Below are 26,138 nucleotides of genomic sequence, written 5' to 3'. Positions count from 1 at the left end.
GTTAGTATATATAGAACAATTTTGCTATGAGGTGGTCATTTGTTCCGCCGCAGCGCCGTCTAGCGCCTGGCATGTTTCACCGACGTGTCGGCGAGTGGGGATCTGCGGCTGTGTATGCAGCGTATGCGGTCACAACACAATATATTGTTGTCCTTCGTGGTACACCGTCAAAGCACGGCAACGATTCGTGAGTGTAAAGGCACTGTAATCGCTAAGCTGCCAGCTTCCAACTGGCTGAAACAGAAAGCAGCGGCCACGCACCAGATGTTCCCGCAATAGTGCCCAGGGTAGGCGGAGCACGTTGGGCAGGAGGTGAGTAGAATTTCAGAACATTCCTGAAGCAGCCCGTGCAAACGCGTAATTGGTTAGTATGTGTTGTTATAGCTGGCCTTGAGGGGTTCTGGGAGTACGCACTAGGGTTAAAATTTCGGACAACTCTCGAAGTAATAGGTGAAACGTGAATAGGGACGAGCGAATACGTACGCCATTGTCCAGTTGCAACCTTAGAGCGCGCATTGGTGTTTAAATGACTATCTGGTTTCCTTGGCAGGAGTTTTAAAGCGTAACGTAAACGTAAAATCACTAGCAAATCACCTGGTTTCTCTCGGAACGTCGCAATGCAAAGTTAATGGAATGAAGGAAGCCCACGCACCGATGCGTGTTTCGATTCGTGTCGTCGTTTTAGTCAAAATGTTGTGTCTGATCGTTGCCTCGTACAATAAACAGATGTACGATTGACGAGCTCAAACTTCCGCGTTGTAGCAACATGAATAGGAAACGGAAATAAACATCTTGCACATGTGAACGCATAGCATGGCGCGAGTTCGCTTCGGCGCGAGCATCCGCCTCTGGCGATAAGCCGCAGGTGCACCCGTTTTTGGTGACATTGTGGTCGTTTTTTTTTTTTTTGTTAAAGAATCATCACGACAAGCGCACGTGTTCAAGTAGTGACCTGGCGTTGCCGATTTCGGGCCGATTATTCACGACACTCAGGTTGTCGCGATAAAAAAAGAGTGCTGTTTTCATAGTACGCCCAAGCTATCATCGCAAAACTGACAAGTCGAGACGTGCCATCGAAAAAACGTTAGAGGTACGTTGCTGAGTCGAAGAACACATGTCCCGCGGGCCTTTCTGCAATGCAGTTTGGAAAGTGCTCATTCGATAATTCTGAAATTGCACGCGCTTAGTATTCGGTAGCCGCATACATTGTAACTCATGTGATGTTGCATAGAAATGGGGTAAAAAAAATGGCAGCATATCCACGGGGTTAATGATGGAGAGTGGGGCGAAGCATCTGTCCGTTCATTCGTTCTCGCTTCCGTTCGTCCATGCATCCGTCTGTGTGACCGCCCGTGCGCCCATCCGCCGGCCCGTGCGTGCGTCTGCACGTGCATCCGTGCGTCCATCCCTGCGTTCGTCCATACATCTGCCCCTGCGTCCGCCCAAGCGTCCATCCGTCCATGCAGCCATCCGTGCGTCCGTCCATGCATCTGTCTGTATGTCCGTTCGTTCATCTAGTCAACACTCCAAATACCACCATCTCGCATCTTTTCATCATATATTCCGCATATAGAAACACCGTCATCCAGCGGACATTCCAAGGACTGAACGAGAGGTGGCACACGCACACTTTCTTCCGGCTTGCGCTTCGGGTCTACTTCCCACCGTTAACCACCTCGATTTCATGGTATATACTAGTTCACTCTATTCATGGCACTGTGGCCCAACGCTCGCTAAACCTTTCTAAAACCAAGGAGGTTACGCCCAGCGAGTAAAACGTAGCAACACCTTCGGGTCAGATAGTGCTCAATGTACATGCCAATGGCTGCTAATGGGGAATGAGAGACAGGAGAATTCGACTTTTAGTTAACGCGCACGCTGCGAATTTTTTATTATTCAACAACGCACAGGAGAAATCTCCCACCGGCACCACCTTACAGCTCAAAGCGTAACACATGTATACGCACTACGACGAGGGACGAACAGGTGCCGCTTTAAGGAGCTTCACCCCTAAAAATTGCTGGAGTGGAAGCTCCCGCAATGCTGAACGGCGTCGTAGTTGAGATCAATAGACATGCGACAATTCAATGTGTGTTCGGCCGCCTTTTCTGGTGTGCGGTCCATGCATGCTGATTTTTGGGGACAGGGAGTGCGATCATTCGTGTCCCATTGTGTTCTTTTGTACATGCATATGCCGCGTCAGCCATGTAATTTGAAGTAATGATTTCTTCACTACAACATATTGTCACGTATGTCGTGGCACCTGGATGTACCAATTCCTGTGTGTCCGTTAATAATAAAGGGTAATGATTTCTTCGTTTTTGTACGTAGTGTAAATTAACTTTTTCTAAACAGTATCCCAAGAAAGACTGTCGTCTTTAAAAACTGAAGCAACAGGCTTTGCTCACTGATGGTATATTATTGGGTCCTGAAATGGCTGTTAATCCAGTTCACGCTGAAGGAACCTGAACCTTAGTTGCCCCGACGTCAGCGGAATGCGTTCGCAAAAGCATTTGAAAGAGTCAAAACAAGCTGAACGACACTGAGTGTGTCGGCTGGCAGCGGATCGAAACATTTACAGCGAAATGAAAGAGCGCGCGACCCATGAGAATGCATCGCCATCCTTTACCTGCTATTGACCACCGTATATATTGAAATGAAGATAATGTCAATAGGCTGCTGACAACTACGAATCGTTCGCACCTAAAAGTAGCATAGAAAATTGATTAGGAATACATGGCAATTTGAGAATACATTGTATAAACAGGAATTTGTTTTGTTTAGATGTATCATTGTACAAACAAGTATTCTCCGATCATCTGAAGAATATATTGTGGAGAAATATGGCTCCGACGAGGGCGTCCTTTTATGAAAGTGCAATAACGTGGCTGGCACAGTCTGTATACAACGGCAGAAAGTTATTCCGCAAACTAATCTATCTTTTCCTACACGCACAGCCTCTACGTACGTAGAATTAAAAATGTCTACCATCATCGCTGCACCGGAACGTAAACATTTTAGATGCGAAGCAGCTTAGGGTCGAGCTTAATCAGGTGTGCGGCGTGACCACCCTTACTACGCATGCACGTCTGCTACTCCTTTCTATATCCTCTCCTACGCTCTCCCCTATGTGGCCTCTCAACACCAACGCAGTCCTTCCACGCAACCAATGCTACCCATGCTGAAGAGGTGGCCATAGCTGTGGCTATATCACAAGACAGTTCTCAAATTATATTATCAGACTCCAAAGGAGCTTGCCCGCACACGCTACCAACCACTGCACATGCTACAAACTGGAATGGATCACACCCCTAGCTGCCAAAATTCTTAAATCTTGTCCGCGAGTAGGTTACCCCTCTCTGCGTTGAATAATCTGGACTCCTGGCCACCAGGGCCTCGCAGGCAATGAGGTGGCGCTCGCTGCCGCCCGCACACTTCTTCCCCTGGCCACTGCCTCGCCCACCAATGACCCCTGTGTTCCAGAAGAAAACGCTCCTCTCCAAACTTATAGAGAGATAACTACCCATTAGCGGGACTCCCACCGCCATTTTCCTCCGCCCTGCAGAGGACGCAAGAAGGTGGACGACCGAATTCTTCTCCGGCTATTTACCAATAATTTACTGTGCCTGGCAGTGCTTTACCACTTTGACTCTTTTTTCCGGCCTCTGCCAGTACTGTGCGGAGTTGACTGACACCTACCACATAGTATGGGCATGCCAGCTCAATCCTCCTGTACCCCGAACACAAATCCAACAAGAGAGGACTGGGAGGTGGTCTGCCCGGTTGCCAGGACCTTAAGGCCCAACGAGCCATGGTCCAGAGTGCAGGACAGCGGCCACGACCAATGGGGTCCCTGACTAGGGACTCCACCTAGTACTGCAGGGAGGCTGACCCACTAGAGGCTGGTCTTCTTGGCAACCTCTGTTTTTTTTAAATAAATGTTTACTACTACTACTACTGCTAAAACTACGCTCACCTCCCTTCTCTCTCTCTCTCTCTCTCTCTCTCTCTCTCTTTCTCTTACCTACGGTATTTTCTGCCCCTTTGCACACGCGTGTCTCTCCCTCTCTCTCCCCCCTTCGCTCTCTTTCTTTCGCCTCGCAACGCCGACGAAGGCAGCGTCTGCTAGCGAGTTTCTTGCTTGAAAAGACCGACTGCTCGTGCATTGGCACCGTTCGCTGGCCACTGGATCTTGACCTTGAAGGCAGTGCTGGAGGGAGATTTGTCTTGTGCGTTATTCAACAATGAAAATTCGCAGCGTGTGCGTTAATCAAAAGCAACTGCGGGTCTTTGTGCGCAATCGGAGTCTTCTGTCTTTCAATGGCCGTGAAAGCAGCCATTGGCATTTTCAGTAGTAACACCAGTTCATCACTGCGTGCTTTGCGCCTCCTCAGTTTTTTCTCTTGTGCAACACCTCGATCAGCTCCAGCGTCACCGTCACCGTCAGTGTAACAGTTAGCACCCTCTGCTCCGCATCATACGGTGGCCTTTAGCGGGAGATGGTGTAATATTTTAGGAGTGACGCTCCTTACGGTGCAAGCTTGTCTGCGCGGGCATATTAGCCACCCTTTATACTCGGAGTGCTCACTAGATGGCACTGCAGCGCTCGCTGCACTTAGGGCTAGGTGGCATGAGCCACCACCCGATCTATACGGCTCAGCCGGATACATCTATCCATCCGCTCTGTCGCGTTGGAGACGCATGTTCTAGTGTAGTCCCGGTTGAGCTTAGGATGACATACATACATACATACATACATACATACATACATACATACATACATGCATACATGCACACATGCATACATGCATACATACATACAGACAGTCAGACAGACAGACAGACAGACAGACAGGCAGGCAGGCAGACAGACAGACAGAGCAAGCTCCTTCATCACAGCTCCACTTGATATGACTTAACTCGATATGGCGTAATTCGCCATATCGAGTGGGCAATATACGGGGGTTAATGATCCCCGGAGCTTCGCCCACTCTTCATCATTCACTTCGTGAATATGCTGCAATTGTTTTGATTGCTGCTGTACAGAGCATTGCCACCTCGCCGAATAAGTTTGGGGGGGCGTCGTTGCGTGGACACCTACTCATCCGAGCGAGCGTACGACGGTCCCAATGGCACCCCTCACCTTCCGCATTGTGACGAGTCTCTCTCTCTCGCCACACCACGAAGGCACGTTATTCAGTGGAAAAACTTCAAAGTCACCAACCGTGCGCTCTGCGCGACGACCGCAGACACCATAGGAACACCGATAGTACTTATTTAAATATCTCCGTTAATAGAGAGATTTAGTACTGCGTACTCTGCGTACGTGGCGGCGTTGCGTACGTAAGGAGGCCACGTTCTGCGTAGTGCGCATGCGCAGACCACAACGCGCATGTATCGCATTACGTACGCAGCCGCTACGTACGCACGCATGAGATGCGTGCGTGCGTACGTATGAGGTGATCGCGCCGCTCTCGAACAATTTCGCGAAAGCGCGAGACTTCGTTTTGCAAAATGGTGGCTTTGAAGGCAAGGACCGACCGGGTCTGTGGCCTAAAATATGGCCATAATCGAGCTATAACACTTGGATTGGCTCACATTGGCTGTCAACAACACGTGCTTCTATTTTGATCCACCAGATGACGCAACACGCTTTACGCTCGTTACTCACGCGGGTACTACGGCGTACTAAAAGCCGATAAGTGGCGAACGACGCCACGTAACGCAAGGCGTTTGCGTGAGCGTACGTAGCACCATTCCGCAGTACTAAAACTCTCTAATACAAGAAGCGGTATAGCCCCGCCGCAGTGATCTAGTGGCTAAGGTACTAGGCTGTTGACCCGCAGGTCGCGGAATCGAATCTCGGCTGCGGCGGCTCCATTTCCGATGGAGGCGGATATGTTGTAGGCCCGAGTGTTCAGATTTGGGTGCAAATAAAAGCCCAGGTGGTCGAAATTTCCTGAGCCCTTTACTACGGCGTCTCTCATAATAATATGGTGGTTTTGGGACGTTAAAGCCCACATATAAAAGAACCGGCATTTTTTGACGGGAGAATGCAATCTTGAATGTCCTGATTTCATAATCTCACGTCAAGCACAGGACGTGTCGAGGGCTCGGTTTGATTTTATTGGATAAACTTTTATTTGGTCCTCCAAAACACAGATCACTGTGTTGCGGGCAGCTCCCACGTGGGGACTGAGATGCCAAGCTCCTCAGCCGCCTTGCGGGCTTGGTGGACAGCCCAGAGCTGATCTGCCAAGGATGAGCTGCGGATTGCCGCCTACCATCTGGCAGAGGTGATGTTAGATATATGAGCGAATTCGGTGCACTGCCAGAGAATGTGTTCTAATGAAGCTATTTCCCCACAATGTGGACAAAGGTTACTTGGGTATAGGTCAGGGTACATGATGCGTAACATTTTCAAAGTAGGGTACATTCGCGTTTGCAAAAGCCTTAATGTAAGTGCTTGGGGCCGCGTTAGATTTTTGTGAGGTGGAGGGAAAATCCTTCTAGACAGGTAGAAATGTTTAGTGAGCTCGTTATATGTTGTAAGATTTTCCTGGTTATCCCCTTCACCGGTAGAACGCATCCCCGGGGTGGCGCGGTTGGAGAGTTCTCGCGCCGCCTCGTGTGCTGCTTCATTGAGATTGGGAGGGGAATCGTTGATTTGCCCAAGGTGAGCTGGGAACCAACTCAGAAGATGATGCGTTATGTTCTTGCCTTGCAGCATTCTCAGCGTTTGCTCTGAGACCGTCCCCTTGGCGAACGCCCGTAGTGATGCCATGGAATCACTGTAGACGACTTCAATGTTATCCAGCTTGAGTGCTAAGGCGATGGCCACCTGTTCCGCAATAATTGGGTCTTTCGTTCTGACCGTCGCTGAGTTGACGACACGGCCAGCCCCATCGATTACCACTGCCACAAACGCTTTCCCATTGGCATAAGAAGCCGCCTCAACAAATACGACTCCTGGTTCTTCGTTTGAGACTTGACGAAGTATAGTCCTGGCCCTCGCTACTCTTCTTCCGACGTTGTGTTCTGGATGCATGTTTCTTGGTATAGGAGACACCGTGATATTCTTCCTGATGTTGTCGGGGATATCATTGTAATTGTGCCTGATTGCCATTGGGTGTTGGCCCAGCTCCTGCAGGATCATGCTCCCCGACCTTGTTGTAGATAACCTTGCAAACTGTGCCCTCTCTTGGGCTTCTGCTATTTCTTCGAGCGTGTTGTGAATGCCAAGCTCAAGCAGACGCTCGGTGCTGGTATGTATGGGTAGGCCCAGGACCTTCTTGATAACTTTTCTGAGGAGCACATTCAGTGTCTCGGACTCTGCTCTTGACCAGTTGTGCATTGCTGCCTCGTACCTGAAGTGGCTTAGAACAAACGCCTGCATCAACCTGATGAGGTTGTCTTCCTTGATCCCATTTCTTTTGTTGGCCACTCTGCGTATGAGGTGCACCGCACTGTCTGTTTTCCAAGTTAACTTGGCTATAGATTTGCTGTTGGCGCCGGTAGACTCTATCAGCATGCCCAGGACTTTGATGGAGTCGACCCTCTGGATGAAATCCCCTTGATTTGTACGGAGGTGGATGTCTATCTGGTTTAACGGCTTCCATCCCCTGGGCTTCGGTCCCCGGCGTGCAGTACGATACAGTAAAATTTCTGATTCACTCGAGGAGCCATTGAGCCCAGATGGACGAAGGTACTCTTCTACGGTGTCAATCGCCTCTTGCAGGGCGCTCTCAATCTGCCCCTCGCTTCCACCTGTGCACCAGATGGTAATGTCATCTGCGTAGATGCTGTGCTTCAGTCCTTCAATGCTCGATAATTTCTTTGACAGTCGAATCATGGCAATGTTGAACAGCATTGGTGAAATCACTGCCCCTTGCGGCGTGCCCCTTGCTTCTAGTTCGATTGCTGCGGTCTAGATATCTGCAATCTTCATCACGGCTTTCCAATCTGTAAGAAAGGACCATACGTAGTCATAAAAGGCTTTCCCCAGACCAAGCTCGGAAATTGCTTCGAGTATGAATGAGTGGTGGATGTTGTCAAACGCTTTTTCTAGATCTAGGCACAGAATGGCTCTCACGTCTCTCGTTTTGTTGTCGATGACCTGGTGTTTGATAAGCTTCAATGCATCTTGTGTGGATAGCCCTGCCCTGAATCCAACCATATTGTGTGTATATATGTCGTTATCTTCCAAGTACCCTTTTATTCTGTGAAGTATGGCATGTTCTGCAACCTTGCCGATGCATGATGTCAAGGATATTGGCCTCATGTTGTCCAAGTTAGGGGGCTTTCCTGGCTCAGGAATAAAGATTGTCCTGGCCAGCTTACACTGCTCTGGCACCCTGCCTTTTTTCCATGCTGCATTTATCATATCCTTCAGGGTTTCAATTGAATCATCATCAAGGTTACATGAAGGGCCTTGTTTGATATACCGTCTGGGCTAGGGGCCGACCAGCCATTGAGATCATGCAAGGCTCTTCTGATCTCCTCGATGTTAAAGTCGCCCTCAAGACCTGGATTGGGCCTGCCCTGGTACTGTCTACTTGGTGGTGCCAATCCTCTTTTAATTGGGAGGTACTTATGCACGAGCCGCTGCACAACTTGCTGTTCTGTAGTGCACTCTGTCTCTTTGTGCAAAATTCGAGCGATAACGTGCTTTTGATTTGTTTTGGTGGTGTTTTTGTTGAGGAGATGCTTTAACATATTCCACGTCTTGCCATAGCGCATCTGACCATGGACGGAGTTGCAGATTTCGTCCCATTGCTGCCTGGATATTGCGCGACAATGTTCCTTGATTGATCTGTTTACCTCAGCTATCTTCTTCCTCAGTCTTCGGTTCAGGCGCTGACTCTTCCAACGGTTCAGTAGTGCTTGCTTTGCCTCAAGAAGATGAGCGAGCCGGCTATCCATTCGTTCAACCGGAAAATCTGTGGTAATGGTGGAGGAGACGGATTTGATGTCATCTTTAATCTGTTTGACCCACTGCTCTAAGCCTTGTATGTGGCCATCTTGTTCCCTTTCCATCCTTATCATGCTGAACTTATCCCAGTCTGTGAAGTGGAATTCTCTCTGCTTTTTGCGCTCCACGGAGAAGGTAGTGGCAACAATGCAGTGGTCACTCCCTAGGTCTACAGCAAGGTTCACCCACTGGGCCTTCTTGATGTTCCTTACAAATGTAAGGTCTGGGGTGGAATACCTGCAGCAAGATGTACCAAGCCTTGTTGGTAGGCTGGGGTCTGTGATTAGGGTGAGATCAAGTTCACTGGCACTTTGCCAAAGTCGATTTCCTTTCCCAGTGTTGTACTTGTAACCCCATGTATGATGAGGGGCGTTGAAATCACCTGCTATGACGAGTGGACATTTCCCGGCGATATTAACAGCTTTATTTAGAACCATCTTGAACCCTTGCTTTTGTTCCTTTGGACTGCTGTATAAATTAAGAATGAAAATGCTCTGACGGTTGCTCGTACCTGGCACAATCTCTACCATGACGTGTTCCAAACGGCCTGCTTCTATCTTGAGGTCGTGGGTTACGTGCGTTAGTTTGTTGCATACGAAGGTGCAGACTCGCCTCCCTTCAGTATCCCCTATTACAGGCCGGAATCAAGGCAACGTTGCTTGCGGTGAAAGGGTTTCTTGTAATAATATAATATGAGGTTTTTCTTGGCTGCTCCTGATATACTGCTGTAGGACTTCTTTTTAAGGTAACCTCTACAGTTCCATTGCCAGATACGAAATTCTTCACGTAGCGCTGCCATCAGGGTTATTACATGGGCGGCCAGAGCCTGATGCTGCACCTGTCGACAGGTTTGGTACCACTAGTATTGGTGGCCGAAGGGGTGAGTTTGGTGCATGTGGAGGCCTTGCTGTATTGTGCAGATATGCTTCGACCTTTGTAATGCGCAAAGTCATATGCTCTTCCAGTGCCGCAACGCTTGACTGTAGCCTACCCATCTGCTCACTAAGATTGGCTACTACTTTGCCGAGCGTGTCAAAGACCTCTTTCATATCTGACATGGTCGTTTGGTTGGCTTCCACGTGTTCTGCCATAACTGCCCTCTTTTTGTGCTTCTCGAGTTCCCCACGTTTTCAGCCACAGGGACATCAACTGGCTGAGGAATTGGCTGTGAAGACTGCGCGCTGGTTAGCTTAGTGAGAAGAATTTTTATTTCCTTTAACTCAGCTGATAGCGTCTCATTCGATTTTGTAATTCTCGCGTTTTCTTGCTCTAGCTGTGGAATTCTATCACGCTCTGGTAGCTTACCTGTCATCACCTCTGCCGCGCCGTTGCGCACTCGCTCAGCCCAGCTGCCTTTCGAAGTAACTGCAGGCGTCCTCCCCGGGTGTGAGGCCATGATCTCGAACTGAACGCCAGGCAGCTGGCCATTCGGGTGCCGCCCAGGCTGATCTCGACCCTGATGGTGACCTTCAGAACTCGAGCGCCCCCGTGATTGGGAGCGGGCCTTGGGTCTAGAACCTCTTCTGGAACGCGACCTCCCCCTGGAGTGAGGCCGCCTTTCCTGTTCCTGAGTAGTCTGGATGCTCTGGGTCTCGTAGGCTGGAGTAAGCTGCTTGTCGTTGAGGTCTGGACTCGATGTGATTGATGCGTCCCGGGCTTCTGCGGCTGCTCGCGATCTTTCCCAACGTCTGCGTCTGACGACGTATGGCACTAAGCACCTGTTCTTGCACTCTTTGTCTGCCGTGGGATGGTGACCATCACACAGCCTGCATTTGGATTGCACTGATGCAGGCTATCTGGGTTCTTGATCTCGCAGCCTCTGCAGATGGTTTCAGCGGGGTTCGGACAGACGTCAGACCGATGTCCCAGCTTTCCACAGACGTAACAAATGTCAATGTTCTTGCGGTAAAGGGAGCACTGCAAACGTGAAGGTCCATATCTCACGAATCTGGGCACCTTGTGTCCTTCGAACGCTATGATGATTGTCCCGGTGTCCTTGATTCTCTTGACCTGCAGCGCGAGCGAGTTGTTCGCGTTCACAATCTTTCGGGTCAAAATGTCCTGAGTATCGCTTACGGGGATCCCGCGAATCACTCCTTTACAAGTATCGTGGGGTGCCGTGGCGTACGCGCTAACCTGGAAAACTCTGCCTCCAAAGTCAATTTGCTTGACCTTGAGGTATCTTGAAGCTCTGTTTTGGTCCGGAGTGCTTGCCACATAATGTTCTGCTGCAAGTTGGAACAGATGATGTCCTGCATGGCTTCCTCCTCTTTGATGCCGGCCGCCAGTACTATCACGTCTGCCACGGCTCCAGTGCCGATTCTCGAGATATTTAATCCTCCACGTGGTCGTAGCACAATTTTGCTGAAGTCCTTGGGTAGTGGCGGCATGAGTCCAGCTCGCACGATTGTATGCTTGGTATCATACCTACTACGACTGGCTTGAGCGTCTCCCGCGACGCCAGCCTTGGTCGAACCCTTGGCAGCAGGAACGCTAACCGCGGCTTGCATATTCCTTGAGCGTCTCGTTTCGCCTTCCTTCCAACCCATGTCTTCCGTGCAATCCTCTGGAGAGATGTCCTCTCCCTCTACTTGGTATTCCATTCTCAGTTGCAGGTTCTGGAACGCGCAGAGCGTTGAGTCACGCTGGCACCGGGTCGGCGCATCGGCGACAATCGCCTCCTTGGTTGTTAGGCTTAAATCCCCCGGTGGCGTTGCCGTGTAAAAATGCCCCCAAAACGGTCCACTCACCAGCACAAAGGTGGTATCTGCTGATTTCTTGAGAACTTAGGCACACGATGGGACTGAAAACTCGGCGACAAATTCGTAAATACCACAGGAAAGCATTCTTGAAAGCAGGAGCCGATCTTCGCACGTCCGCACTGGTCGGCACCTTGAGCGTTGATCTTCGGTTTGATGAGTGTATATGTACTTCGTGCATAGCACATAAACGATTATATATGCTTCATGCATCATGTTTATACAAACGCTCGACAAACGTTCTTCGCCAGTCCTGCCATACGTCCTAGGCAGCACGCCGCTGTTGAACCAATCTTGGACCAACATCGGCTAACATCGGCACCGACGTCGGGCCAACGTCGGAAGTGCAACTTCTTCCAATGTCGGGCCGACGTTCAAGCCAATGATGGGCCGACGTTTTGCCGATGTTTTAGCCAGTATGCAACCAACATTGGGCCGACGAAGGCCCATCGTATTGTCGACAAAGCTGCCAATGTTCGGCCAACATTGGGCCATATTTCAGCCAATCACATGCCATTTTTACGCTGATGTTTGCTGCATGACGAATATTGGCTACGGATGTACGACCGACATTGGACCAATCCAGGGCCATATTGCAGCCAATCAAATGCCGTTATTACACCGATGTTTCCTGCACGACGAATATTGGCTACTGATTGGCTTGCCATTATGTAACCATTATTAGCAGGGAATTTTTCTTACCGAAAGATTTAAACAATATGCCTAGATGACCCGCTCTTGAAGCTTTGCAGCCCTGTATATTTGGGGCAACAGAAAATTGAATGCTGAGAACTGAAAGCAGTTACTCGATCTATTTCATCTTTTATACCTCATTCCCTTTGCTAACACTAGAAGTGTAGTGTATTGTTTTACCAATTTATCTTTTGCAATAGCGAGTGCTTTATTTGGTACTGGTATTTGGTACAGCAGATCGAAAAAAGTCGTTAGGAAGTAAATGCTGAAAGCGTATGTCCCCCACTTGCAATCCCCACATATGTCCCCCACATGGTAATCGAGAATATTCATAGTTTAGAGCATTTTTTTGTAACTAAAACATGGTGATGGTGCTTCCGAATCAGCATAAGCAAGCCGAACAGTGCACCACCGACAGTCTGCAGACTATTTATTCTTTGTTTTTTTATTTATTTGGTACAACAAAAAATGTATACATTGAAAAATATATATACACAACTAAAAAAAGCCCGCTCTACTGCAGGTCAGGTTGCGTTGGGGGCACAGTGACAGTGGTGCTGTCAAGGCCCTGGCTGCTGTGGCTGGGCAGGAAGCCAGCTGCCGCGAGCAGCCGATAATCTGCACTCTGAGAGTGGGGATCATCGGGCTGCTCCACAACAAATGCTTCTCTGAAGCGCCACTTCCTGCCCCCACAGCGATCACCAGACCCTGGCAGCCACCTCTTAATAAAGTTGAGGGCCTCCGCCTGTTCGCACCCTGCTTTTTGGCAGATGACATCTGCATACAAGAACAGAAATACCATAGTACACATGAAGCACTGCAGTACAGAGAATACACAAGTGTACACACACATAAAACAATGAACAAGTCTAACCTGTCACTAATCTACAGAGCCTCAGGTTCACAAAGGCCCTTTTCCCTTTTCTGCCATGAAGGCTGTACAACACTTGCACATCATGTGCCAATACAGCCTTCATGGCATTCACACCAATTTCTCGGAGGCCACGTCCCCCAATCTGCAGGAGGTGCTTGCGCTGTAAAAAATGCAAGAAGCATAGATGGGGTAAACGCAACAGCACATCGAAATGTTTTCATGATAAAAATCTGCAAGAAGAGGACACTGAAAACAACAACTTGAATTTTTGGGCATCACAACATTTCATTGTTTTTTTACGCTAACTTCAACTCACTTGACCTAAAATGGTTTCCACATCAGCCCTCTCACACTCAGTGTGAAAACCTTTCAGAGTCCTTCTCTAAATGCAGTTTCGCTGTTATGAAATCAAATACAACACTGTTATAACCCTTAATAAATATTGATTCTAGCTATGAAATAGTATAATTACTTTGTACAGTGCTCAAATTCCAATACACGTTTCTTCGAGGTTACAATGTCTTTGCCTGAATGTTGACCAGGAGTAGCTTCTACAGGTGAAAAACGATAAAATATGTGGAATTCAAAAAGAAGCTTGGAAATATTTTTAATCAATGCATTGTAAGCAGAGCACAACAAGATAAATGAACATGATCAAGGCGTACTAAGAGGCAACCTTAGAGCGACCAAATCTTGGTCATAGATGAAACTGATAGAAAAATAAAGGTCGCACTAGATGGTCGCACCATTTGCTGTTTATATTTTTCTGTGATAGCGAACAAAGAAGCATGTCGCTATAGAAATCTCATCACAATAAACAAAGGTGCATTTTTCTTCACACCGCGAAATTGGGTGCATGTTAGATTTTTAAAAAAGTAAGAAATCGGCTAACACAAGGCAGGGTGAAATGTAGCTCAAAGTAGAGAGAGCCGCAGCGGACACGAAATAGGGTGATAAATGAACAAAATTACTGAATGTCTGTTTTAAGCAGGCTATTGCTAGTCACTGCCCATGAAACACACGATGCCGCCTACATCGTCTGCTAGCTTAGGACAGTTCACTCGGACTTCACAGACTATAGTAAATACAGTCGAATCTCATTAATTCCAACACACTTAATTCGAACTGACGCTGTGGTCCTATCAAAGCTATACCGCGCTCCGAAAATGCTCTCAGCACCCCGCCCAATCCTGCGGTGGCACTTCAGACACCTCATCGCTGTGCTTGAAGAAGAAAATGAAGAAAAGGAAAGAAAAGACTGCGGTGGAATGTTTGCCAAATGCCAATCTGCGACATTCCTGTGCCCCGCTTCGGCTTTTTCCGTCCCTGCCACGTAGAGACCCTTCTCCTCTTAACACTGCGCATGAATAGAAAGAGGGGAAAAAAAGCTGTCGCAGAGAGTTGGCTCTCTCATGCCGATCTGCAACGCGCCGGTGTCACGCTTCCCTGTTTTTCGTTCCTGCTATGTAGAGACTCTTCTCCTTTCAACACCGCGCATGAAGAGAGGGAAAAAAAAGCTGCCGCGGAGTGTTTCTCTATCGAATGCCGATCTGCTTTTCTCCAGGTGGAGACACTCCTCCATTCTCATCATGTGCTGGCCACGCTCCGGGTGCAGCGCAGATGGTAACAGTGGAAACACAGTTGTCTTCGAAGAGTGTCAGCACTGGACATTGCCGCACGCAACTTCTTTTGCCAGGAGAGTACTGAAGCCGAAGTACAAATGCTTTGCAAACTGCACGCAAAACTTGTTGACTCGTTGCAAGGCCAACGTGTACAGACATGTATTGACTACTTTAATTAATGACGGATGACCTGAAATTTGTGACTAAAACTTCTCCATGCACATGCATCACTGCATGGTGAGCCCTCCGCTCGTTTACCGTATTTACTCTATTCTACCGCGCCCTCGATTGTAACGCGCGCCCGGTTTCCAAGACAAAAAAAAAAAAAAAACTAAGACATCGGTTGCAACGCGCACCCTTTTTTCTCGTTGGCCCGCTTGATCACACCACTCGCGAAAACAACTCTTTTTGAGAGCGTCTTCCGTTTAAATATGAAGTACGGGGGAAGCTTATGCCTATCTGACGTGCAACAAAGCATTGCTGTCACTCTAGTTTTACCGTGGCCCGATGCCAGTACACAAACTTGCTTCGCCCCCTTCTCCTAGACGGTTGTGGGGCCAGGCATGTCGAAGTAAAGAGGCGTGTGATCGGCATTCCCGATTTGCCCAAGCAGGTAGCCGTTGTTGTGCCGCAAGTTTAGGAGGAACCTCTGAAGACTCTGAAGCTTTTCTTCGTACTCCTCCGGCAACTTCCGGCATATGCCCGTTCGCCTTCGGAGGGAAAAGCCTTTTCTCTTCATAAAGTTCGTTAGCCAGCACCTGCTCGCTTTAAAATGGCTCTGCATTAGCCTTTTTCTAAGGCTAACTGCATAGCCTGCACTTGGAGCAGTTCTGTCGTCACGGGCCGCTGTGCCGCTCACTGCTTAATCACATACTGGCCGAGCAGCTCTTCAATTTGTGGAAACCGACACTGCTGTGGTCCACTGAAGCCTTTGCGTGAATCTTTGCTGTCGACAATATTCTGCTCTTGTTTCCGCCAGTCCCGCACACACGTTTCGGGAACTCCGAATGACCGCGATGCGGCCCGATTTCTGTCCGTTCCGGCACACGCGACGACTTTCCTTTAAAGCAGCATTGTTGTGCACTCGTCGAGTTTTTGGAGTCGGCCCTACCATGCCGTCGATGCTAATGTACTACAAGATGACGAACTCCTCAGCACACGTACGAAGTGCCGCGCATGGGAAACACATAGGCAGAAATGACCGACGCGCCATGCCGACGCACGTAGGGGGCAGCCATTTTGTAAGTGGCGATGGCAATAGAATGACCATATTCATTTTTTTTTCGTACTCGATTCTAACGCACATGCGATATATGAACTCTCTTAACCGGAAAAAAGGTGCGTGTTAGATTCAAGTAATTACGGTAACTTTCACTATTTTGAACTTCTTTTAATTTGAACAAATTTTCTGGCCTCTTTGAGTACGAATTATTCATATTCGACTGTAGTACAGTGGCTCATGAGATAACCTGACTAGTTTGTTTCCCGAAACACACTATCTTAAAGCAGTACTAAATTTCTGCATGTTACATAGGCATATTAAAAATCAAGAAATATACACTAAAGCCGCAGCCACAGCTTTACTCTGCACAGCTGCCTCTGCTGCCTCCACTTCTCCAATTGTACCAGCAGGCAGCCCGGGGAAGGTCAGAGGGGCGCTGTGCTGGCTGGGCGTGCTGAGGCACGGACAAGAGCCGTACCTCGTGCTTCAGCTGTCGCACCTCCTGCAGAACCTCTGTTTGTTGCTGCCGGATGCCAAGTTGTATCGCAGGATCCGTAGCAATAGAGCTGAAACATACAAGAGTACATACCATATTTACTCGCACAATTTGCATCCTCACATACTTTGCTCACCAGTATAATTAGCCAGCCTGCTTTACTACAAGAAACTTTTTGCTCGCATACTTTGCCCTCCCCAACCAGCCCGAGCCACCTTGCCAGCACACACACAGACACGTTTGACTTCATGATGCTCTGGTCAGGCACATCTCTTGTCGAGCAGGTGAGTGCAGTCTTACACAAAATGGACTGAGTGCAAGGTCCCTTCTTCCATGAACTTTTATGCTTTCCCTAAAATATCGAACTTGAAAACAGAAACCTGTTTATGTGTAGTCCGAAATTCCTAAAGTTTTGCCTCCTATCTTCCCACCTCTTCCACGGCAAGAATGTATTCCCGAGACACAGCACAGATGTTGAACGCGTGCAAGGACCTGCCACATCAACTAGATGAGGCAGGTTTTCGCACTCATTTTTTTTTTCGGTTTCGCCATCTGGCCATTGCGTTTTTACCGTTTCTTGTGATAGGCTAAAATAATTATATACGAGGCAGATTGCTGTTATAAAGCTTACCGAAGAAAACTGAAACCGTGCTACCGCTAAGCACATCAGCGTGGAGTTCTTCGACAAGCAATATTCAGTATGGGAGCCAGCAGAAGAGTGCGTTGAGTAAGACTTAGCATAGAAGCTTGGGTGTGTTGGTTAGATATCGGAGGGAACACAACGCAATAGAAGACTGGGACAAGGAATGGACACACACACACATGAAGGGCGACACACACAGCACTGTGTTGGCATCGCGCTTCCTTGTCTGCATCTTACTTTACGTTGGGTTCCCGACAATTATTGGAGAGTACTTATGTTCTCTGGTATAACCCTGTCATGGGAACTGGTTTTTGTGAGCACTGTTCGGAAGAACTTCAAGAAAATGGGGGCATTTGTACAGGCTTAGCAAACAAATGACAATCCGCTTTGAGACAGCTGTGACAGCGCCTGCAACATATATTCCCAGTTGAGCTTTTAGGCCAGCGAGTCCTACTAGCTTCGCACATGACCGGATTGACAAAAAAAGTACACATAATACGCGAGTATATACCGCATTTGACTCTGTAGCTTTGATGAACCAGGCAGATACACAAATTTATCCAAAACTCCATTGATTTTGTTGCAAAATTATTCAACAAACAAATTGCGATGTTATCCATGTTACTATACGATTGTGGCGCTTTACCATTGCAGCTTTCCAGGAGGCACACATAGTGCAGCACCACTCGCAGTTAATTGTATGCAGTAGGTTGCTCACAGCAACTGACTGCATGCAATGGTGAACATCTTGCATGCTTGCACCGCTGTTTCAGCATGCTGGCTGCTTCCCATACGGCTATAAATTGATGTTCACAAAATTGGGAAGATGAAGAAAGACTACACAGTGCCCTCTGGCCACCCTATACTCCAAACCTCCAGCCAACAAACAAACAAAAGAAACAGAAGTATGCAAATGAATATTATTCCTATTGCAGCTGGAATGAAGTGTAGTTTTCACCAATTCTGTGTGTTAAGTCAATATGGAGTGAGTTAACTCCATAAAGTAGCTTTTCTCATAACAGTGTTCACTCTATTGTAACACAAGGAGTGACTTCATAGCATCTAGAAGGAAAAATAGAATCTTCAGTATTTGATAGAAATGTGAGGCTCTACCTTAAAACAACAATAATCTGGAAAAAGAACTCATTACATTCGGAAAAAAAAAGGTAGCACAGTTGATCCCCTTTACAAGAGACACTGATGTAACAGACAAACAAGGATAAGAGGCACCAGTGTGCAGGCTGACATTTGGCCCATCATGCATCAGGCACTCTGTAGATGCGCCTGTGCAGCCGGGAGCCCTGCAGTCAAGCATGCTGAGCAAGACTGTTGACCACTGAACAATGACACATTGCCACAAAATTTCAAAACTTCATTTCACAGACTTCTGCAAAAGCTTCTTACACTCTTGCATAATTTTTGCACAAGCTTCTCTCATTCTTGCGTGATTTTCGTCAGAACATATAAGTGTTGATAGTTGTATGTCCCCAAAAACTTGCACAATACAAGTAGCATACATTAAAGTCTATCACTTAATACGTGCATAGTGTAACAATGAAAGGAAACTCACGCATGGTTTGCTCCGAGCCTTCCCCGTGCGGTGCCTCCTTGAGCCTTGGAGAGCACTGTACAGCTAGAGCAAAGTAGCATCAATCCAGTGTTAATGGCAGGTTAACAAGACAACAAAACTAACCCCCATATTCATAAACGCTCCCCGACTCGACTTTCACCCTTCACTTGACAGAGTTGAGCACTGTGCAGCTGCTCGTTTGAAAGCGACGCTGCGCTACTCGAGAATCACAGCAGATTATTGCTGACATGCAGAAATTTTCTCTGCTTAGAGACGCCGCTCCCATCAGCCATCTCAAGTGAAGGTGAAGCGTTGAGCGGAGGGACGTCCTAGAATACGGGGGTAAGATTGATTGCAAGAACACTACAATAGACACACTTAATTTTTACACTTCATCTATATTGTACAGCTACACACATTCTGCATCCTTATAATGCAACATATACATACAGGCTTATAAAGTAAACACTGTAGGCTGCTCAAATAACACCTACACAAAAAAATTACCCAAAAGTGGCCATGCGCAAAGTACTTTTATTTGAAACTCACAAAACTTTTGCGGTGATGGAGAATAAATAAGACAGGTTACGCTTGGAGGCACATGAGACCTTCGCAGCTTTCATAAAGAACAAAAAATACTATGGTATGTGTGTGTGTATGTACGCATGAAGCTTCAGCCTTTACATACGGTTTCTTGAAAGAATCGACTATGAATTTTATGGCACCTGTGTCCTTCAGCGCAATTGAAAGCCTGCTGATCAGTGTGTGCAATTGTGGAATAGTTACATGAAAAATGGCGTGAAACACCTAAAATCAAATTTTTCTAGCTAGGAAATATGCAGCTGTGTATACACAACACATGCTGCAAACAGTGGGAGGTGACCACAAGAGTGATTTGAGTGTAAGCGGCAGTCCGCATTCATGCACCCCGCCATTTTCAACTGTTGCCCAAAAGCAGCACCACTTCAGCGTGCTACTTTTTTTTTACATCATAAACAGCACGGAATACAGCGAGGATGAAAACAACATAAGCAATTAAATTTTGAGCACTATATATGGTGCGCATGATTGATTGATTGATATGTGGCGTTTAACGTCCCAAAACCACTATATGATTATGATAGACGCCGTAGTGGAGGGCTCCGGAAATTTAGACCACCTGGGGTTCTTTAACGTGCACCTAAATCTGAGCACACGGGCCTACAACATTCCCGCCTCCATTGGAAATGCAGCCGCCGCAGCCGGGATTCGAACCCGCGTCCTGCGGGTCAGCAGCCGAGTACCTTAGCCACTAGACCACCGCGGCGGGAATGGTGCGCATGAAAAAAAAAAAAGGCCTTTGTACAACGACGAATGCATAATTTGCCTTCACGGACCTTCTGTTAGACTGCACCACATACAGATTTTTTGTGGCTTTCAAAAGAGATTCGAAAAAAAAAATAAATAACCGTGTTTACTCTCGTCATGAGCGCACTCACTAAGTCACCCTCATTTCAGTCGCCAAAATTTTGAATTTTTTTTCTTCGATATATTAAACACACACCTTACGTTCATCCGCTAAAGTCCCACGGGCTCCCCCCCCCCCCTTGCCGCCTTCGCTCGCTGCCACGTGCCATTTTATTTTTGTTTCTATTTGTTCACGGAACATCCCCTGTCTTTTTTAATTATCTCTTGTAACATATGTGGCATTATCTTGTTCCCGAGGTGCCACAAATGCTCTGGTATGTAGATGCACCATTAAACTAGTATTTTTGATCAACTGTGCATTTCTGATGTTTACCTTGCAAGTACGTAAAACTGGCATGCTTCTTGATCTACGATACACATGTGGCTTGTCTCACTTTGAAGGAAAAGTTAGCATACAATGGTGTAAATGCTTAGAATTTGAAATATTGAGGCAGCAGCACACCAGAGATGATCATATGGTAAAGAAACAAGTGCTGCCTTATCCGTCAACGAATTTTGCGAGCTAAAAAAAGTACAAAAGCACAGTGAGGCTATGATGTGGTTCAACCTGTGGATTCGCTTCATTTATCACGCCATATGATGAAGCTTCCTTTGGTAAAACTGCCCAGATAAGAAAAAAAGTTTGCTGTCCAATACAGCAACTATACAAAGTGTGCACGTGCATCTCGCAGCGCCTTTTCGTCACTTCCGAAATGCGCCACCAACATGCCCGGGCACCAACCGAATCTATCGCCTACAACTGCCATGTTGTCTCCTCGTGCTTGCACCCGTTTAGTTTTGCCTCACGATGCAAGTTTGAGAAATTATGAGCTGCTAGTGAGGCAAGTTGATTTAGTAGTCCACGCAGAGGGAGCAGAGCTTAGGGTGTTTCTTCGCTGAAACTTATAACCTGAAATTGAGAACGCACATTCCGATTTTCCTAAATGTACCAGCGTATTTGGCTGGTGCAGATTAACAAAAGCTACTTGAAGAAACTTTGCAATATTTGCATCTTCAGGTGCAACTTCATTACGGGTAAGTGCCATAGCCAAGTATTTACCTGCAAACAGATATAGCTTACCAAGATACTGTACATACAAACTTGTCCGCAGTTAAAATCATGATGGCGAGAAAGGCGGTTAAAATCGTGATGGCGATTGCGGAGATTTGGTATTGCATTGAAACAAACTATAAAGAATGGGAAACAATATTAGTTCACTTTGAAGTATATCCGATCGGTTCAAGTTGGGCGTCAGGATTTTTTTTTATTAGTCAATTAATTCTATACACGGTCTCTATCATGTTCAGTGACTCCACTGTACATTAGCGTACAACAAAAGCAAAATGCAAAGTGAAAAGTGTGTTAAAGCATACGCGAAAAATAAAGTGATGACTGGCATTACCGCGGCACACACCACGCAAAGTCGCTATCTGTCTTGTATAATATTTTCCTCGACTATTTCCACAAATTGCAATCAAAGAGGCTCAAGCTCAACATCAGCACTGTTTAAAACACTTGGGGGGGGGGGGGGCATTGCTACTTTGGTGGCGTAGGCCGTGACAATATATTCATAATATTATATCTCTTGTAAACTTGCCTAGCTCTGCACGACTAGTTTTCTATGGGAGCAGCTGCGCTTCGCACAACCACTCTTAAAATTGCGGCTCGAGAGATTTTGAGCTTTCACTTGTTTTTGGGCCAGGCAATTTGTAGTGAAAGCAAGATAATAGGCCCTCATAGGTTGTGGCGAGCAGCCGGTGTACGCCGTGGCTGGTATATGTGTCGCACATCTTGATTATCTGGTCTTGTATCGAGTGAACGAGCGAGGCCTTCCTAATCCAATGAGCTTGTTAAAGTAAGACAACAAAAAACCACAACGCTTCCACATCGTTCACAGCAACAGATGACGAGCCCCCAACAAACCGCACTGCAGCACGTGAACTGCCGTAGGTACCCAGGGAGTTACCCGGGCATGGGGGGAGAGGGCGACAACAGCAGAAGTGACATCACAAGAACACTATGTATAAAGGGGACATTCAAAGACTTTTTTCCCATTTTTAAACTTCGTGCACTGTTCTGTCACAACTTATAGCTCAGAATAGTTGTATTTTGAAAAGGGCACTAATTCATAAGCCCAATGGTTCAAGGATGGGTGCATTTAGGGGGCCCATTCTACGTTTTACTTATGCCCTTCAAGAACTTGCTTACAGGGCCAAAGTCCTGTTTCAGAAAGAACACGCTAGTGCGTGGCCAGCAGTCCGTCAAGCATTAGTGCTGGTGAGATTTGGAAATGCAGCGCATGAGCATCCTCATCTGCTACTTCTCTGCTCATGCTCTCGGGGCTTACTTGCGAGGCACGGTCCTTCGTACTTTTCATTTTCACACTGTAAATCAACTGATACCAACTCTGCCTTCCATTATTTATTAAACCAATATTTCATGGTCACGAGGACGAGCTTAAAATGTTTGCTACATCAGACCTGAACAGCATTTTGAGTCATCGAAACTTGCCAGTTGCAGCGAGCATTATACGAAAAATATGATGTGCTTTACGGTGACAACTTGCAAAACATTGCAGCAACGATTAAAATCATGCATTTTTTGTGCTCACAGGAAATCCCTGAAGCAGGAGGCACTGGGCTAGATAAATTGCACAGCTAAAATACGGATGCGCTTTCCAATGCTGTCATGCGTACATGCGGAGAAATGGCAGACAAAACTGGGCGCACCCCGATTCTATGCGCATGCGTTCCATTCACAAGCCTCGCTGCCAGTTAGCACAACATGGCTCACTGTCCATGAGCTCGCTTGTTTCCTGTAACAGTGGACCATACGGTACACCTATTTAAAAACGAGGATAGAATGTATATAATGCAGCATCTGATGAAGCCATGACGATGTGTTGCTGATGAAATCTGGAACTCGAGTTAGTATTCTTATTGTTAACCAGCCGACCGACTAGCAAAAAGATTTGCGACTGAAATGATGGCACCTACACCTGCCCTTAAAGGGACACTGAACAAAGTTTTTGCCGCCGAGATTTTCAGCCAAAGCAAAAGATTAGGCCATGAAATTCATAGACAATAATAATTTCAAGCAGAAACTATGAAAACATACTGAATTTAATGAGCCTTTTACAAAATGCCGCGTCTAGCTCTTAGACATGGCGTTTTCCAAAAGGTCGCGACATTTATTTTTCAAGTTTTTTTTGTTATTCAAGACAAATCTACGGTGCATTGTTCACAGAAAACAAAATTGCCTCGGTAAGATTTCTTTGCGAGCAGCTTACTAATTTTAAGGCAGGCGCGTTGATTCGTGAACTGAAGGATGCGAGTGATCGATCTTGCCTGCTAGTGGCTAGGCGACAAAGGCTTTACCTCATGTCCTGGTGTAGTTAAGTCACGCAAATGGAGCGGAAAATGTGCATTATCATTTATTTCACCTAAATATCACACGTATGTGACTTATTGCCGGTGACAGGTGATCAGGATGAAGTCGACAAGTTGCAAATCTGAACAAGAATTCACTCGAATGAAAAACCAACCTATACTCACGTGCACGGTGAAGTCGAACACGTCGTCCGTCAATGTTGTTGCTGATGCCCGAAGGAAAAGAGAAGAGGACGAGCGACGGGGTCGTCTCATTCTATAAAGTCGGCGGAACTGCCAGAACAGCCAACACAAAAGGCATCGGGTTGACATTCCTCCATCTGGGCATCAGTCGCTCCACCCGGGCATGCAGCTGCTACTGGTTCTACTACTATCCTCTTCCCCGTGCCTCTTCCCGACATTGCAGTGTTGCTGCCATACTCGCGAACCTTTTTAAATTAAAGCACGCAATCGTGTATTATCGTGCGCCATACTAAACCTAAAAACAGTGCGCCGGTACATGAGATCACGTAGCGCGGTCCACGTCATCACAAGAGCAATTAGAGAAATGAAACAAAGAAAACAAAAATGTATAAAATATTTTGTCTCAATACGATCCGCAATCCAGTTTCCTGCAGCGGCTTTTGGCTCTGTATGAACGGCCAAGCCAGTGCCAAGCCAAGCTTGCGTCCCTGATCAGCTGTTTGTTTCCATCGAGAATTCAACAGTGAACTGGCAATTTGTTTAGATAATATTGCTAAAGGGCTTGAAATTGCTAAAGGGCTCTACGTACTACTGCTGTACTTTTCCTCTCTGTTTCCTGATCACAGTGATGAGATTGAGGAGGTTACAATTTAGAAAACAACAAGTGCAGCTCAAGCATTGCTAGTATCGCTGTTTCGGTAATAAAATGTTACAAAGATTTTGCCCCGCTACCTGCTTGCCGTGTTCGAGCACCCAGTAGAAATTTATGGTGCCGCGTTTGAAAGAGTTGAATAAAATTGCAATATTACGAAAGAAAGGCTCTGAAGCAACATCGCATTTTATCAGGCCTACACCTCCCACACCTAGACGAGTAAAACTCGTCGATATTATCTTGCAAAGCTGTGTATAATATTTAAAACACATTCTTTAGCCCACGATGAATTGTTCTCTCGTGTGGCTTCTCCATTTGGTACTGTCATGTTAACTTACAAAGGCAACTTTCCATATTTAGTCTCTTTAGATGTTGCAAAAGCTTGACACGTGGTGTGTACGCCATACTGATAATTCTCCTCGTAACCTGGGTCCGCCTCTTTAAACAGCATCGCATTTTATTGTTCGCAATTGTGTTTGTTTTATACTGTAAGCGAGCTGTGTGATTTCATCAATATTTACGAGTGTTCCCTGACTATACAAACACGTGCGTCTTATTCGGTGCGGTGCACGTTTGTATGTAGCAAAAATGTCATTTCGTCAGCGTGTGTCTGCATACATTTGCATGCCCTGCAGTACGTGTACATAATTAATGCAGTAAGAACTGCAATGCATAGCCTTGCATGGGACATATATTCCATGCAACCTCAGAGAAATGTTGTTTGTTATGATCCTACTGTTTATCATTACATTTTTTTTTCGTTAAAGTTTCATCTCCATATAAAGCAGCTGTATACAGGCACGAGCTTCAGCAGCTTCCTCGTTGTTCTATTTTAAATAAAAACACCAAGCCTACCCGAATCAATGATCTGTTTGCTATCATTACTGTTATGTGTTCTACGATGTACACAAGGACAGTAGTATACAAAAAATAGGGAGTGAATTGAATGCCCTGCCTGCATGGCTGCGCCGTTTCACAAGATCAGGCGCTGCGCTGTGAAGCTTCCTACCGGCCTGCAGAAATTCAAGGGAGCGTACAATAGCGTGGTTCAAGAGGACTTGTGGGGAATACTAGACAAACTGGGTGTAAAAGATGGAGTCACTAATCGTTTAAAGGAAATCTATAAAACTAACAAGGTAGTTAAAAAGTGGAAAAAACAGGTATCCAAGCCCACAGTGGTGAAACGTGGACTTAGGCAGGTGTGCCCACTGTCACCCTTCTTATTCATGATGTACCTACAAGGATTAGAGGCCAAATTAGAGGCAAGGGGACTTGGCTTCAACCTCTCTTTAGTCAAACAAGGAAAACTCATTGATCAGGCACTACCAGCATCAATCTACGCAGATGATATAGTGCTAATGGCCGACAACAAGGAAGATTTGCAGAGGTTGATGGACATCTGCGGTAATGAGGGAGATAGGTTAGATTTTAGATTCAGTTAGGAAAAATCAGTAGTCATGATTTTTAATGATAACAAAGGTAGTGAGCTTAGAATACAGGAAGTCACGCTAGAGATAACAGATAAATACAAATAACTGGGCGTATGGATAAGCAATGGGACCGAGTACCTGAGGGAACACGAAATATGCGTGACGACTAAAGATAACAGGAATACAG

General features: G+C 46.7%; 1 protein-coding gene across 2 annotated transcripts in view; it reads left to right on the top strand.

Moving 5' to 3' along the window:
* Positions 1–106: 106 nt before the first annotated feature.
* LOC142771905 (uncharacterized) overlaps positions 107–26,138 on the top strand; it is a 70,214-nt gene continuing 44,182 nt past the window's right edge. For both annotated transcript variants that reach the window (XM_075873886.1, XM_075873885.1), the window contains exon 1: positions 107–312. The gene's annotated coding sequence lies outside the window, so the exon portion shown is untranslated. The remainder of the gene's footprint in view (positions 313–26,138) is intronic.

Source organism: Rhipicephalus microplus, chromosome 9 (assembly GCF_043290135.1).
Source record: "Rhipicephalus microplus isolate Deutch F79 chromosome 9, USDA_Rmic, whole genome shotgun sequence".
Taxonomy (NCBI): Eukaryota; Metazoa; Arthropoda; class Arachnida; order Ixodida; family Ixodidae; genus Rhipicephalus; species Rhipicephalus microplus.
Note: the sequence above shows the minus strand (reverse complement) of the source record. Positions and strands in the feature narration are given on the sequence as shown.